Source organism: Lonchura striata, chromosome 5, assembly GCF_050655825.1.
Source record: "Lonchura striata isolate lonStrDom1 chromosome 5, ASM5065582v1, whole genome shotgun sequence".
Lineage (NCBI taxonomy): Eukaryota > Metazoa > Chordata > Aves > Passeriformes > Estrildidae > Lonchura > Lonchura striata.
Window position 1 is genome coordinate 48,195,488 of NC_140707.1, and position 13,542 is coordinate 48,209,029.

A 13,542-nucleotide genomic window follows, 5' to 3' on the forward strand; every position below is an offset into this window, starting at 1 on the left:
CAGCATGCTATTTCATTTTGCTGCCATTCCAGCTGCAGGAAACAACAAGCCACATTGAGTACTTTTCCACCATTTTTCTTTCATTGTCTGTCTGTGGGGCATCTGCTGCTGGGGATCATATTTGCTGGATTTCAGACTCTTTTAAGATATGAAAGTCACTTGCTCTTTATCAGCAGTAATCTCATTTTTCTTCAGTCGTATATCGCTCATAGCGCCTGTAGCTATCACTGGCTTTGCAGTATACTAAAACTAAAAGGAATAGCACATTTTTAACATTGTCAACTTGTGGAATGAAATATGTCATCCATTAAGTTTTATACAAGATAAAAGAGTGGTGCAAGAAACTAAGTCTGAGAATGTGTGGGTATTTAAAGAAGTTGCTTGTCAATGTTCATTTAAAAGCTTTTACAACCATTTTGTTTCAGTTTTTCAAGGAAGATTTAGAGAAGCTTTTAAAGTAAAATTCCCCAATTTATTTTCCCCCAAAAATTCTCTAAGAATATAGCATTGTGGTAGCTACCTGAGAAGTAAAAATCAAGCAGAAATATCTTCTTTGCAAGCAAGTGACTGTGAGTCCTGCTTTTGGATGGTTTCTGGGTCAAAATTATTAAAGTTGTTGCTAGCAGAAGTTTTAAGTCCAAAGCAGTGGTTTCTTAAGGTGTCAAAATTTTGATCTGTGTCCTGTTTGTCAACAGCTGAAAGAATGCACTGAGTGTTTGTTCATGCTTACCAATCTAGGGAGATACCAAGACCAGGAAGTGTCTTAGGAAGAAGGAGAATGAATTACTTAATTAATTAATTAATTGGCACATCATGGAGTCCTAGAATGGTTTGGGTTGGAAGAGATGTTAATGCTTATCTAGTTCAAACCTCCCCAGCATGAGGGACACCTTCCACCAAATCAAGTTGCTCACAGCCCCATCAACCTAGCCCTGAACAATTCCAGGGTTGGATATACACTAGTTCTCTGGACAATCTGTTCCAAAGTCTCATCTCTCTCACAGTAAAGAATTTCTTCCTCGTATCTAGTCTAAACCTACCATCTTTCAGTTCAAACCTGAACAACCCCAATTCTTTCTTGTCTACCAACCACATAGGCTAGATATTCTATGCCTCTAAATATTTTCATGGCCCTATTCTGGTCTGTGCCCTTGCTGTGTTGGGGACCCCAGAGCTGGATGCAGCACTCCAGCTGGAGATCTCAGTAGAATGGAGTAGATGGGGAGAGTCACCTCCACTGCCGTGCTGGCCACACTTCTTTAGATGCAGCCCAGGACACCATTGGCTCTCTGGGCTGTAAGTGCACCTTGCTAGGTCATGTCCACTCTCTCATCCCCCAAGATCCTAAGGTCCTCCTCAGGGCTGCTCTCAATCCATTCCATACCCAGCCTGTATTCATGTTTGGGATTGCCCTGGCCCAGGGACCTTGAACTTGTCCTTGTTGAACTTCAGGTGATCCACATGGGCCCCTCTCTCAAGCCTGGCAGGTCTCTCACTTCCCCTTAGAGTGTGAGCAGCATCACACATTTAATTTCAGGTCATTGAAATTAAATTCTCACTATTAGGTATGGTCCCCCTAAGCTCAGACAAAGTTACATTGATACACAACTTGTTTTGCTGGATATTTTTTATGCAGTAATAATGGGTAAACATAGGGAATTTGTCTGTGGATTTTGTAGTGTGGGGCGGGAGCGCGGCAGTAGTGTCACTTTTTTTGCCAGATGTAAGTAAGAACAAAAGGAAGATGTATGAATGACTCTGTCATTCTCTCTCTTGGACTCCTGACAATCTTAATTTTAGTCCAACATCAGAATAGGACCAATAAGCTGGCTTCACAAGGTGGGGTTTTTACTCATCACAATGCAATTTTTGAAATTTACAGTAGAACCTTGGCTCAAAAGACATGGTAGTGTCTATCATGTAAATACAATTTAATTTCTCCTAGAATTGCTAATGCCTCATGGCAGCATTTAAAAAACCACAACTGAGATGTCACAAGTACAGCAAAATTAGTTTTGAAAGATCAGATATAATTTTTTAGCCAGTTTTTCCTGAACACAATTAATGGATAAAAAGTGTGATAGCCAACAAAACTACCTGTAAATAAAACATTGCTGCTTTTCCAAATTTTTTCATAAAGCAAGTCAGCTTGAGTCAAATTGCATAAACAGTGTACAAGCCCTAGGCAGGTGTAAAAATAGATGTGCAGTTCTTCTGCTTTTTGATGTTTTTAAGTATTTTGTAACTGCCAGTATTTAGCTGAATTCAGCTATGTCCAGCAATATGAATTGCACTCTTACAGTTTTGCAAAATCTTGGTTATTGGCACTCTGTGTTCTATGGAAGGATCATTATGCAGCAAGCCCCAGAAAAAGAGTACGTTCATTTTAGAAGATTTGGATCAAGTGAATATCCTTTTAACTAAGTTTTAAGAACTGCCATATTTAAACATTCTTGTCAGTTGGTGAATCAGACAAGCATAATAAAATTCAGCCTCTATAGTAAATGTCACTTTCAGGAATCTTAGTAATTGATTTCTAAAGTCCAGAACAAGCTTAAGGCCAAAATTAAGTAATATTCATGAGCCTTATGGATGTACATTCATAAGAAATTATAAACAGGGAAGAATAGTTTCATAACATTTACAAAGATCGTGGGAAAAGCTGGCTAAGTTCTGCATCAGAGATCCCTGGAAGTGCTTCAGCACTTCCTCAGGAAACCCTGTGCCAGCTGGGATCATGGGCAGCAGAGTTCCTGCAGGAAATCCTGGCAGAGCAGGCTGACTAAGGAGCTATCATCTCACACCTTCAGAATACAACAGAGCACTGAATTTCCCATCTGTAAAATGCAAGGGCTCTTGGCTAACAGCTTCCATTGAGCTCTTGTAAGGGGATTCAGGGGTAACCTCCCTGGATCAGCATACAACTATTCACAAGGAGCACTGTGCTACAACTGTCTGTGGTGTGAGTCAGATTTTAGCTCTCTCAAAGGTATTCAGTTCCCATGGATTCAGACCTCCAGCAATGACAAATTTTTTTCATCTTTCTGAAGCAGTTGTGTCTTGATTCAAACTCTTGCTGAGCTCAGAACCACATCATCATTTTGCCTTGCTTTGAGGACTGCTGGTGAAAGTTTCCTGTAGACAGCAGATAACTGAGGTGGTCCACAAGGTGCCTAGTCAGTTTTCAGAATGAGTGGTCCCTGCCTTAGGAAAATCACATAAAAGTGAAAACAGTCCAAGAATGAATTGATTAATCATTCAGGTTGATCTAGTCAAAACTAATTTTCTATCAAAAGAAATGTTGTAACAAAAAGCACACTGATAAATTTACACATATGTATGCCTCAAAGAAACCCTGCTCCAGACAATTCTGATATGAGATGAACCTTCATGGACTGATATAACTAGCTCTGAATTACACATAAAGATGGAGGTAATGGCCTTTTTCCATGAATTATATTACCTTAAAAGTGTAAGTGGAAAAGTGATTACGTGATTAATCCTTTCTCTCTCTTTCTCTTTCATTGTTCCCCAGCACCCTCCTTGAGTTAGAATTTCCCATTCTTAATGGTCTTAGGATCAGAGGTTTGCAGGAAAAGTTTACATACAGTACTAGAGAGTTGTTAATCTTTTCAGTTAATAAATTTCAAATCTTTAAAAACAGTGAAATAAAATTTAGTCAACTGATATAACACGTGGAAAACAAATAAAAAGAAAAAAAATCATAATTCCATTCACTGCAAAATTCAGAATGTATTACCATTGCAGCTGTTATCTGAGATACATGCTGGAGAGACTTACTGTTTGTTCTCCATTGAAAATGTAATATATATTCCTTTTTTTCAATTTTTTTTCATCAGTGAAATATGGTTTTATTCTAAATTTTGATTTTATCTTCATTTTTCTTTTATTTTCATTTTCCTCCCTTTAAGGATCACAGTTCTGTCCACTTGAAAGTTTTCCCAAATTCAATTTTTCTACTGTCTGACTTAATCATATATCAAAGCTAATTTTCATTCAAAATTATTTTTTTCAGGTCCAGTGATACATTTTCTGCTCCTCTACAGTATCCTATTATTGTTTTGTCATGTTTACTTGCCTGTCAGATTGTGCTAGAATTTTCTTTGTTCAAACTTTCATGACCTGATACTGCTCTCTTGAACAAAGCTTAACTAAGGGGATTAAGAAGTAGTCAACGCATCAAACAGCATCAGAGTCAGTAGTTGCCTGCTATTTCCAGCTCATCAGCTCATCAGAGGTGCTAGTATATATCCATGCATGCTCCTCTACTGTTTTATGGAACAGCACTCTCATTATAAGCTATTACAGAAGTGGATAAGCAAACCCGAGGAGATTGCCTTGTGCTTTTACTGTCACTGTGGCAGTCTCTGAATGTGGTATAACCAACATCTGTTGCCTCTCCATCTCCCACAAAGCTGGCAATTAAACATCTTTAAGCCATCAGCAGAGTTAAGGACATCCTAGGAAACCTTCAGGCTGTCCTTTCCAGTGGACAGGCTGCATTAAAATAAGTAAATTGCTATATTAAAAAAAAAAAAATTGGTTTGGTAAGTTTGGTTTAGAAATTTGGATGGTTTGTTGCACATCTAATTTCTGTAGGTCAGTAATGGAGGATGCAGGTTTGGTTAGCTATACTTCATACATCAGCTGTATGAGGTATATCAAAATATTTTAAATAATACTTAAAACTCCACAGAAGTGTTTTCACAAACTAGTCTTGTAGTCCTCATGAATTCTTTTTTTCTTCTTTTTTTTTTACAATGCTGTCTTTCTACAAACATTTTAAATTAGACATTCTATGAGACTAATGTCTCAGATTTAGTGTTTAAAATCATAAAGTTAGAATTCTTTGAATGACAGTTTTGAAGATGGAAATCTAAATTTTTGTTGAAATTCTACTTGACTCTTTTCCATGCTATTCCTTCCTTTATTCACTTTTTTTTTTTTTCCTTTTAGAAGAACTTGAGAAGTTGGGCGAGATTTGCAGATCTTAGTTGAAAACTTGAAGTACAGATTTTGGCAGAATTTATATTCATTAATCCAAGACTGTGTTATAAAGACAAAATTACATTGGACTCACCTTGTGATACTGTTCTCTTGGTTCAATCCAAAATTGAAATTATTGTTTCTCACCCAAGTGAAAGATTCACCTATTCAGAATCAAGGTGTCCCCACTCCAAAATCCCTTTAAGGACTCAATACCTCATTGCAGGAAAGCACCTTCCACTTCATGGGGACAGGAAGATAGGATGGAGAAGGAAAGAGAAGGCAGGGAATAGTCTAATGATTGGAACTTTTTTTGGATATGGGCAGTGTTAGAGACAGATTTCATTTCCTCTTCCCAGTGAAGGAATTCTCTTATCCCACTTTAGCTTTGCCTAAATTTTTGCCTCCTCTTCTAATATTTTTCCCCCTTGAAATCTTTTCTGTCAAGTATTTTACTCTGTCCCAGAAAGATATCCTGACCTTTCTCTGTAGGAAAAAAGAAAACTGCAGAATTTAGTGCTTTATCACATGGTTACTGCCACACCTCTTTAATTGAGTGAAGAAGGAATAAGAAACCAACATCAGGAAGCATTATGTGAAGAGTTTTCTAAATGTCAGCACATGCATTCCCCAGACTTTTCAGCACTGGGAAGACTTAAAGGTAATTTGTCAGTGAGAAAGAACTGATCGAGAATTCACCCATGTAAATCGATGACCTTTTTGTCAAAAGGAAGTCTCTTAGCTAGTAAAGATGCAGCATGACTTGAAAAAGAACAAAATACTAATGGGCCAATCTGAATCTTATGAAGTATCTACTTGTAGATATAAAGATATGGTTCAAGAAATAATGGTCTGCAACAAGATTAAGAAGACTGGGTTGCATTTTGGGACCTTGATACAGAGCTGTGAGATTGTATTAGGAGAGCTATCTGGAAAAGCTTGGTTCACCTTCAGCATCTAAATACGTTAACCAACCTTTTTTTTGTGTTCAGTAGATATGAATTCCACCTTCTCAAAAAGAAAAAATCAGGGCTGAGCATCTTTTAAATGGGATTTATAGCACTGTTCTACCATCTGGAAAAATTAATATATGTTAAGAATACATTATTGCAGTAGCACTATTACAATTAACCAGTTAGTGTTATATAAAAGGCTGTTTTAATAGCAGTGTTCTGTACAAGAAAGATTCAAGCTTTGGTCATGCCTCACAATGACTGCAGCTGTAGTATTCCTGTTATCAGGATGTGTTTCTCCTCAAATATTATCTTAAATGTTTAGATGGCCTCAGAGTTGTGGTTTGCTCCAAACTGAGTAAAAGGGAAATAAATTCTGAGTTCTGGAAGGAAAGAAAATATAAAATTGAGTAAGTGCAGATTTCTTTCTGGGGGATTTTTTATTTTCATGAATTCTATTATCAAAGTATAAGGGATATAAAAAGATAATATTACCACCAAATTAGCAGTAATTGACTTTGATTCTGGCATTTGGGCAACATAATTCTGAAGCTTCCTTTTATAAAAGTCATTGGATATAACTATGAGAGAAAACTGTGAGAAGATTTGTTCTGATACAGAATAAAATATTCAAAATGGACAGAGAGCAGTTTCAAATCAAATCTGGTGTTCTTTCAAGAACCAAGTGTTGCTGAGTCATAGAGACAGAAAATGTTTGATACACTTTCATAAACAGCACTGTTTATCTAGACATGTGAACTCATAGCACAGTGTGAGACCCATTGTGGTGTTAATAGCAAAACTCAGTGAGTAGGATAAGAGCAATGAGATCTCAGCAGAGAGGGAACCAGATATGCCTCTTCTTGCACATTGGGAGAATGGTATTGTGCTCCCAGGTAGGAATGGCTACTGAAAAAAGAGGTCCACTGTGTTTTCTTAAGTTATTCACCAGTGTTGTTCACCACTGTTTACTGTTAAAGACTGGGAATATGCCTGTCATAGGAGCACAGAAAAGAGCACAAAGCCAAGATTTGCTTTAGGACAGAGAGGTGCTGCTGCTTGTATCTCTGCCTCAATTCACTGTTTTATAACTGCTGCCAGTAGATGTTTTGGCCCACCTTTTTTTCATAATTTAAAGATTGTTTTAGATGTGCAAATGCAGACACTATTAACTTTTTATCTCTACCACTTGCAGCAGTTCACAACTTTTGCCAAAAGCATGCTGAAAAAAGACAATTGGCTCATACATTGATTTCCACGTTTTTCAAACTTTCACCTTTATGTGCAGTTCTTACCTGCGCAAAGCAGTATTTTTTAATTGGCTTTTCCCTGTTGCTTATAAAGTCATTTATATTAATGAATGTGCTTTTGCAACACTTGTCTGAGTCTGGAAAGTGCTAACATACCAAGATATCAAGTAACTTGCCAAAGATAACAATAGCTGTTTGTGTCAGAGCCAACTGTGATTACATGCTGTACCTCATCCTCAGCCTTTCTTCCTAGCATATGAATATTGTCAAATAATCTCTGTGTTCCAATGCATCACACTTCATTTTCTCAGGCTAGTATTTCCGTTCTTTTGATGGTTGCCCTGAATACACATAATGAGATGCCAAAGAAGAAAGTACTCAGACCAGATAGTGTGAAGTTTAGCAGAACTTTCACCAAAACACACAACAACCAAAGTTTAAAAATTAATAAAAAAAACACCAACAGAAAAATATTAACTCCTGCTCTCAACTGTCCTACAACTGACTGTAGAAGAGCTACTCCAAAATTGTCTTTTCCTTAGAAGGAAAACCAAGCAGTGTACCAGCAGCAAAACACATTTTCCTGTCCCTTGGATTTAGCCCAGGGGAGCTTCCTGGGGCTGCCATTCCTGCCATTTTTCTGTGGGAGAAGAGCAGGGTTGGGGTCATCCACCACTTCATCTGGAGGATGGCTTGGCTTCTTGCAAGCTTTGCTGTTCTTATATCAAAACCCCCCAGACTTTATATAGAGACCTTTTTTTTTTTCCAATTTGATTAATATTTTTTCATATCCATCATAGATGTGTACACCCTAGTTTGCTAACTACTTGGAAGCAATATGGGTTATAAGTAAATGTAAAATTGGTAGGGAATTATTATTCTCTGTAGCTGTTTATAAAGTGTATTAAAAAATTAAAATATTCCATTTGCTGATGTTGATAACACCAGTTTGCATCTGATTTTCACTTTCTGCATGAATAGGTGTTTGCATAAGGTTCAAGCCCATCATTCACTCAAAAGCCAAACTTATTCATGTATTTTGATGTCATATGAAGCAATGTTCTTCTGTACTTACTCTTTTGACAAAATGGGAGATAAAAATGGCACAGAGCATTTCAGGTATGTCCATCCCCAGTGTGCCATACATGAAGCCAGCAGCTGAACAGGAGCCATCACATGAGGCTTTCATTCCTTGACTTTACCTGAGGCAATGACTCCTGGATAGTGATCTGGACACTGATGTGCCAGTTTTACTGTCTAGAATGGAAAATTGATCATGAGGGTTTCAGAACATGTTTCCCGGAGAGAGCTGTTGTAGTGTAAATGTCGTTTTTCTCTACTCGTCAGAATGCATATTCACCACTATATAATGAAGAAAGTCATTATTGTCTGTTTTTGGATGTTTAAACTGCTGTTGTTTCTTAGTGTTTGAGTATGCCTCCTGATTTGCCTGAAGAATGGTGTGTGGTTGAGCCCATCTGCTTTACCCTATAGAGAGACCAGAATATAGATGTTTAGTGGAAAGAGTTTCAGTTCTTCCTTTTTACAGCATCATTAGGAAGCTGTCATTCTAATAATAATAATTCCCATTTGACATCATGGAGGTAAAAAGAAATCACTGCTGACATCAAAAATGAGGTGATATTTCAGCAGTGTTATTTCACTGAAGATAAAATGGAAGTCTTTATTACTCCCAATGCTTTTAAAGAAAGCTGAGCAAGGCTTATACTGACCCTAAAGCTTATATACCTTAATGCACTTCTAACCAGTATGAAGCAAGAAATTTTAATTTTTACTGCTTTATTTTTTTGTTACTCCTTAGAACCAAGCATTTTGTGCCTGCTTAAAGGAAAATTATCAGTATCTGAAAATAAGCATGGAAACCACAATTATCTTAATTTTCTCCATTACTTAAAATTTGTAAAAAGTACTGTAAACAAATGAAAACACAAAATTACAAGTGGTAATTTTCTTAAAATCTTTATATTGGAGTCTTTACTGAAAATTCATATGAATTGCATAAAGGGGTCTGAGCTCTGAAGAGGTTACCCTGAGGAGGGTTACAAGTTTTATTTCACTTTTTATGGGTGTCTTGTTTTCTCTGAACTTCTTGTGTTCATTGCTGTGTGAAGAGCTTGCTATTAAAAGGACACAGACAAGGTCTGTTTAATCAGTGGTAAACAATGCTTTTCACTTTTATTTCTGACAGCACATTAGACCCTCCCATTCCCCTTTATTTTACAGACATATTCAGTTATAATTCCTGTCTTTGTATATTTTTCCATCCTAAACCAAGCAATATAGCACATCAGTGACTCCATCCAAATATAAATGGAAAAGACTATAACCTACTAATATTTGACAATATTTCTAAAGTTTGACATCTATTCTTTTTCTACTGATTTGTTTGTTTGTTTGTTTGTTTGATTTAGGGGACATTTATAGAGAAATATACACTGCATACAATTAAAGCAATAGGATGCAAGGCTGATGCCATCAAATCTGACAATATTACCCCCATCTAAAGGAAGTTCAAGAAATATGTATTCTTCCTATAGCTTCATTTTTCAGAGTTGGTCACATACTTGCAAGTAGTGCCAAGTGTCCTCTGTATGGCAAGACAAACCTGTTCAAAATGTTTCAGTCTTTTCACAACCAAACCCAAGGAATTTTTGCAATTAAATATGTGGTGGGATCATCACATCATTTTGTTCCAGACAAATATGTTGATAACAGTCACAGCTCATCTGCTGTTGAGTTGCTGCTTCTCAGTTATTCTTAGAAATAAGATCTGAATTCTTAGAGGCATGAAAATATTTAATAGTGATAAGCCTTTTTAAAATCAAAATTAGTAGATACCAGTTACAGTGAATTATTTAAATCTGAAATGAACTCTGCACTACCAATGTAAGCAAGCCTCATTCTGTGCACAAATAATTTGGACATTTTCCCCAAGAATTTGTCATGCAGGAGCAAAATGTTCAATTTTATTTCATGTGAACTCAGTGGCCCCTTTCACTTTTTAAATATTTTGGAAGGTCTGAGGTATTAGATAAATATTTCTCTTCTTGGAAATTGTTATCTCATTCGATTTTTCATTAATTTCCCCTTGCTGAAGTGCTCAGAAATGTATAATTTCATCCTAAAAATCAGTGGCTTTCGGTTCTTGTGACCCTTTGCACTGTTATAAAGACTATGTTAGTTAATTCAGTCCAGCACTAGACGTAGCACTGTGCTCAGGAGACAGCTGAATGCAGAGCCCTGCTTCCCTCAGCTCACGGGGCATCTCTGGGTCCAGCCTGCATCTCCCACAGTCAGATGGCTGGAATGGGGCACTGGACACAGCTTTCCTGAAGAAGCAAGGAGCTGATTCTCAATACCCAAACATGCATTATGGGTTGTTTTCAGTCACTTTATAGTCATATGCATTCATAAATTTTTATATGGTTGGAAGATGCAGACTTTGGTGGTACAAAGCTCACAGAAGAGCTTTAGATCACTGGAGCAACCACAGACAAAGTTTATGTTGACAATTTATCAGCTCTTCTCCGTCAAGGAAAATTGTTTTTTAGTGCCTGCCCATTAGCAATCACATGCATATTATGAAATTGAGTTTTGGGGAGGACAGCCTGCCATCTGTCTTTTCTGTCTTTTTTGCACAATGCATCATTCTAAAGTTAAAACTTTCTGTGCTTTAAAATGATATAAAATATGAGATGTCTATAATAGAGACACTTGGAAAGAAAAATGTACTAAGTAGAAATGTAAATCTTTATAGACTTTAGAAACGGGGAACTGCTGATGCTATACTTTATGTTTTAGCTACAAATGCCCTCCACATTTTCCATATGCCATAGTGCTGATAATTAATTAATATATATCTCAAGGAGAGTGAAAATGTTTCCTTCATAAACTCTCTGGTTAAGGGCGTTTTTTTGTGAGAGTGAAATGGAACTGCAAATGCCTGTTATGGAGAAAGAAAAAGATGTGTGCAGTTTCCTTTTTGTGTTCTGATATGCTAAGATTTTATCAATAATATTGTTTTCCTGTAAAAATATCTGCCTCAGAGAAAATCTGCTGTGTAGCTGTCAGGATTACACCTCTTAGAATATACCTGTGGTGATTCTGTTAAATTGATAAAAACAGAACACTCTGCTGTGTAGAAGGATTGCTGAAAATATTCTGAAGCCCTTTCATGTGTAGCAGCACTTGTATGGCAGTACGTTTATTGTGCTATAAATTCCATCACTGATTTTGGCCATTTCAAATTGATTCTGCAGTAACTGTAAGTAATGAACCTTACAGACAGAGCCAAAGAAGAAAAAAAAAACCAAGCCAATAAACTTGTGCCTGTAGGAATACAAATTGTAGAGTTCATTTAGCCTCCGTTTCTATCAAATCATGCAGTGAATACCCCACAAAGCCAGAAAATGTATCCAGCAAAATATACATTGCCATAGCCCTGGCTTGCTTTAAATTTAGCCGTTAAACCCGATAGTCAATTACCCAAAGTACATGTTTGTGTGAGGTGTCCTGGGGATTTCACCTGAGATTTAAGGAAGGTGCTCTGCATAAGTAGATGGAAGTGGAGAAATTATAATAGAAGTATTTAAACAGGATAGTAAGCCAAATCCTGAGTTTTGTTACATGGTCTATGCAATACCAGGCAACACTGAATTTTATAGGGTTGTAGATGGATGTGCAGTGAGCTACTAATGACTCACTAGGTCAAAGCACATAAAAATCTTCAAAATTTACTTATGTTTCTAGCTTATTTCCTTTTCTTTACTGAAAAGTTCTACTGGGAAACAAGATATTAATGATTCCATAGATTTTAACAGAGAATTAATGTGCTTGGTAAAAATTTCTATAGAAAAGTTATAAAATCCATTTAAATGATGCTGTTCTAAGGTTTTCACACTCGTTTTCTATAATAAACCCACTGACCTTGATTTGTTAAATGTCATGTACATTTTTCAGTCTTTTAGATCAGTTCAAGTCTTATTTTACAAATACACCATAGATCTAGTCCCACTATACCAGTGGGATGAGATATAAGCACAGATGAATGTGCATATATGTTCTACCCTCAGTTGTTACATGAAGAGCAAACTTCAGATTTCAGCTCAAATGCAGAAAAAAATAATTTTCTTCCACAGAGCTTTCTTACCAGCATTACAGGAAAGAGAAGAAAGCTCACATTTTATTTTCTGTGCAAAAATAAATAAATGTCTGGGTTGGGTTCCTACAAGCCCTGCAGCACTTCCATGCATCACAGCTTGCACGCTCATGTATCTTACAGTCTGCATTGCATGCTGAATTCATTCTGTGTGTCTTCTAGTACCTAACTGCATATTTTTTCTGAACCTTTGTGCAGACTGTGAGAGATACTAAATCCTCATTTTGAGATCAAAATGCTTGAGTCCATTCTACTCTTATATAGGCTACAATATATTTGTTATCTAAGATATATTCCTTGCCTCTCTCCATAAAAAAAGTCTATTTTGTCAATTTGTCCACTTTACAGCCTAAGTGACACACAGAGAAAAAAAAAAGACACAGAAACTGAGGCTTTCAATTAAACACCAAGTATGGTGAAAGCCATAATAAAATAATGAGAGTAGGGAATGCTATTTTTCCCTTCACTCTGCTGGTTTGTGCTGCAATGAGGAGCAGAGTGAGTGAGTCCAGAGTCTTGTGAATAGCCCCTGGTAACTAAGAGCAAAGAAATCTTGCTCATTATCTCTACTCCCTCCTGAATAAACATTTCAGCCACCATAAATGAGTGTGACATGAAGGGCAAATGAATGGCTCTCATTCCAGATGAGAAACACTTGAAGCTGAGTAGCCTGTAGGTTGTTGTAAAGGTGCAGATCCTGTGACCACTGGATGATGGGGTAGGAATACCATTTATTTCTGTGTGACCTAAGATTCATACTCTTAAAGTGAGAGATTCCCAGTCTTGTAGAGAGAAAGCTGACTTTTGGTTAGGACTGCTGTGTGTGAAGGACAGAGCTGTCCTAATTTTTTCTGGTTATCTTTTTGAATTACATAGAAAAAACTTAGCCAAATATAAGGAAAGGTTCAGTATGGATTGAGAGATGGCATGCAACACCCCTACTGTATTTCATTTATAAATATGATTGATGTGGAGGTAATTTCTCAGTAACCAGTTTTTCCAAAAAAAAGTGTTCTGAGTGGTGAGTTAGTAAAAGAAAATTAATCTCTGCATGTTAAACTTGCCAACTTTTGAATTAATTGCATGAGAATGACAATCAATTAATAAATGTTAAGCAAACAACAGAAAAAGAGTGAATTAAAAATTACTAAAT

The 13,542-nt window shown here is 36.7% G+C and overlaps 1 protein-coding gene across 7 annotated transcripts in view; it reads left to right on the top strand.

Annotated features, from left to right (window-relative positions):
• Nucleotides 1–13,542, top strand: part of NPAS3 (neuronal PAS domain protein 3) — a 589,208-nt gene that overhangs the window by 535,370 nt on the left and 40,296 nt on the right. The gene's annotated exons all lie outside the window — the stretch shown is intronic.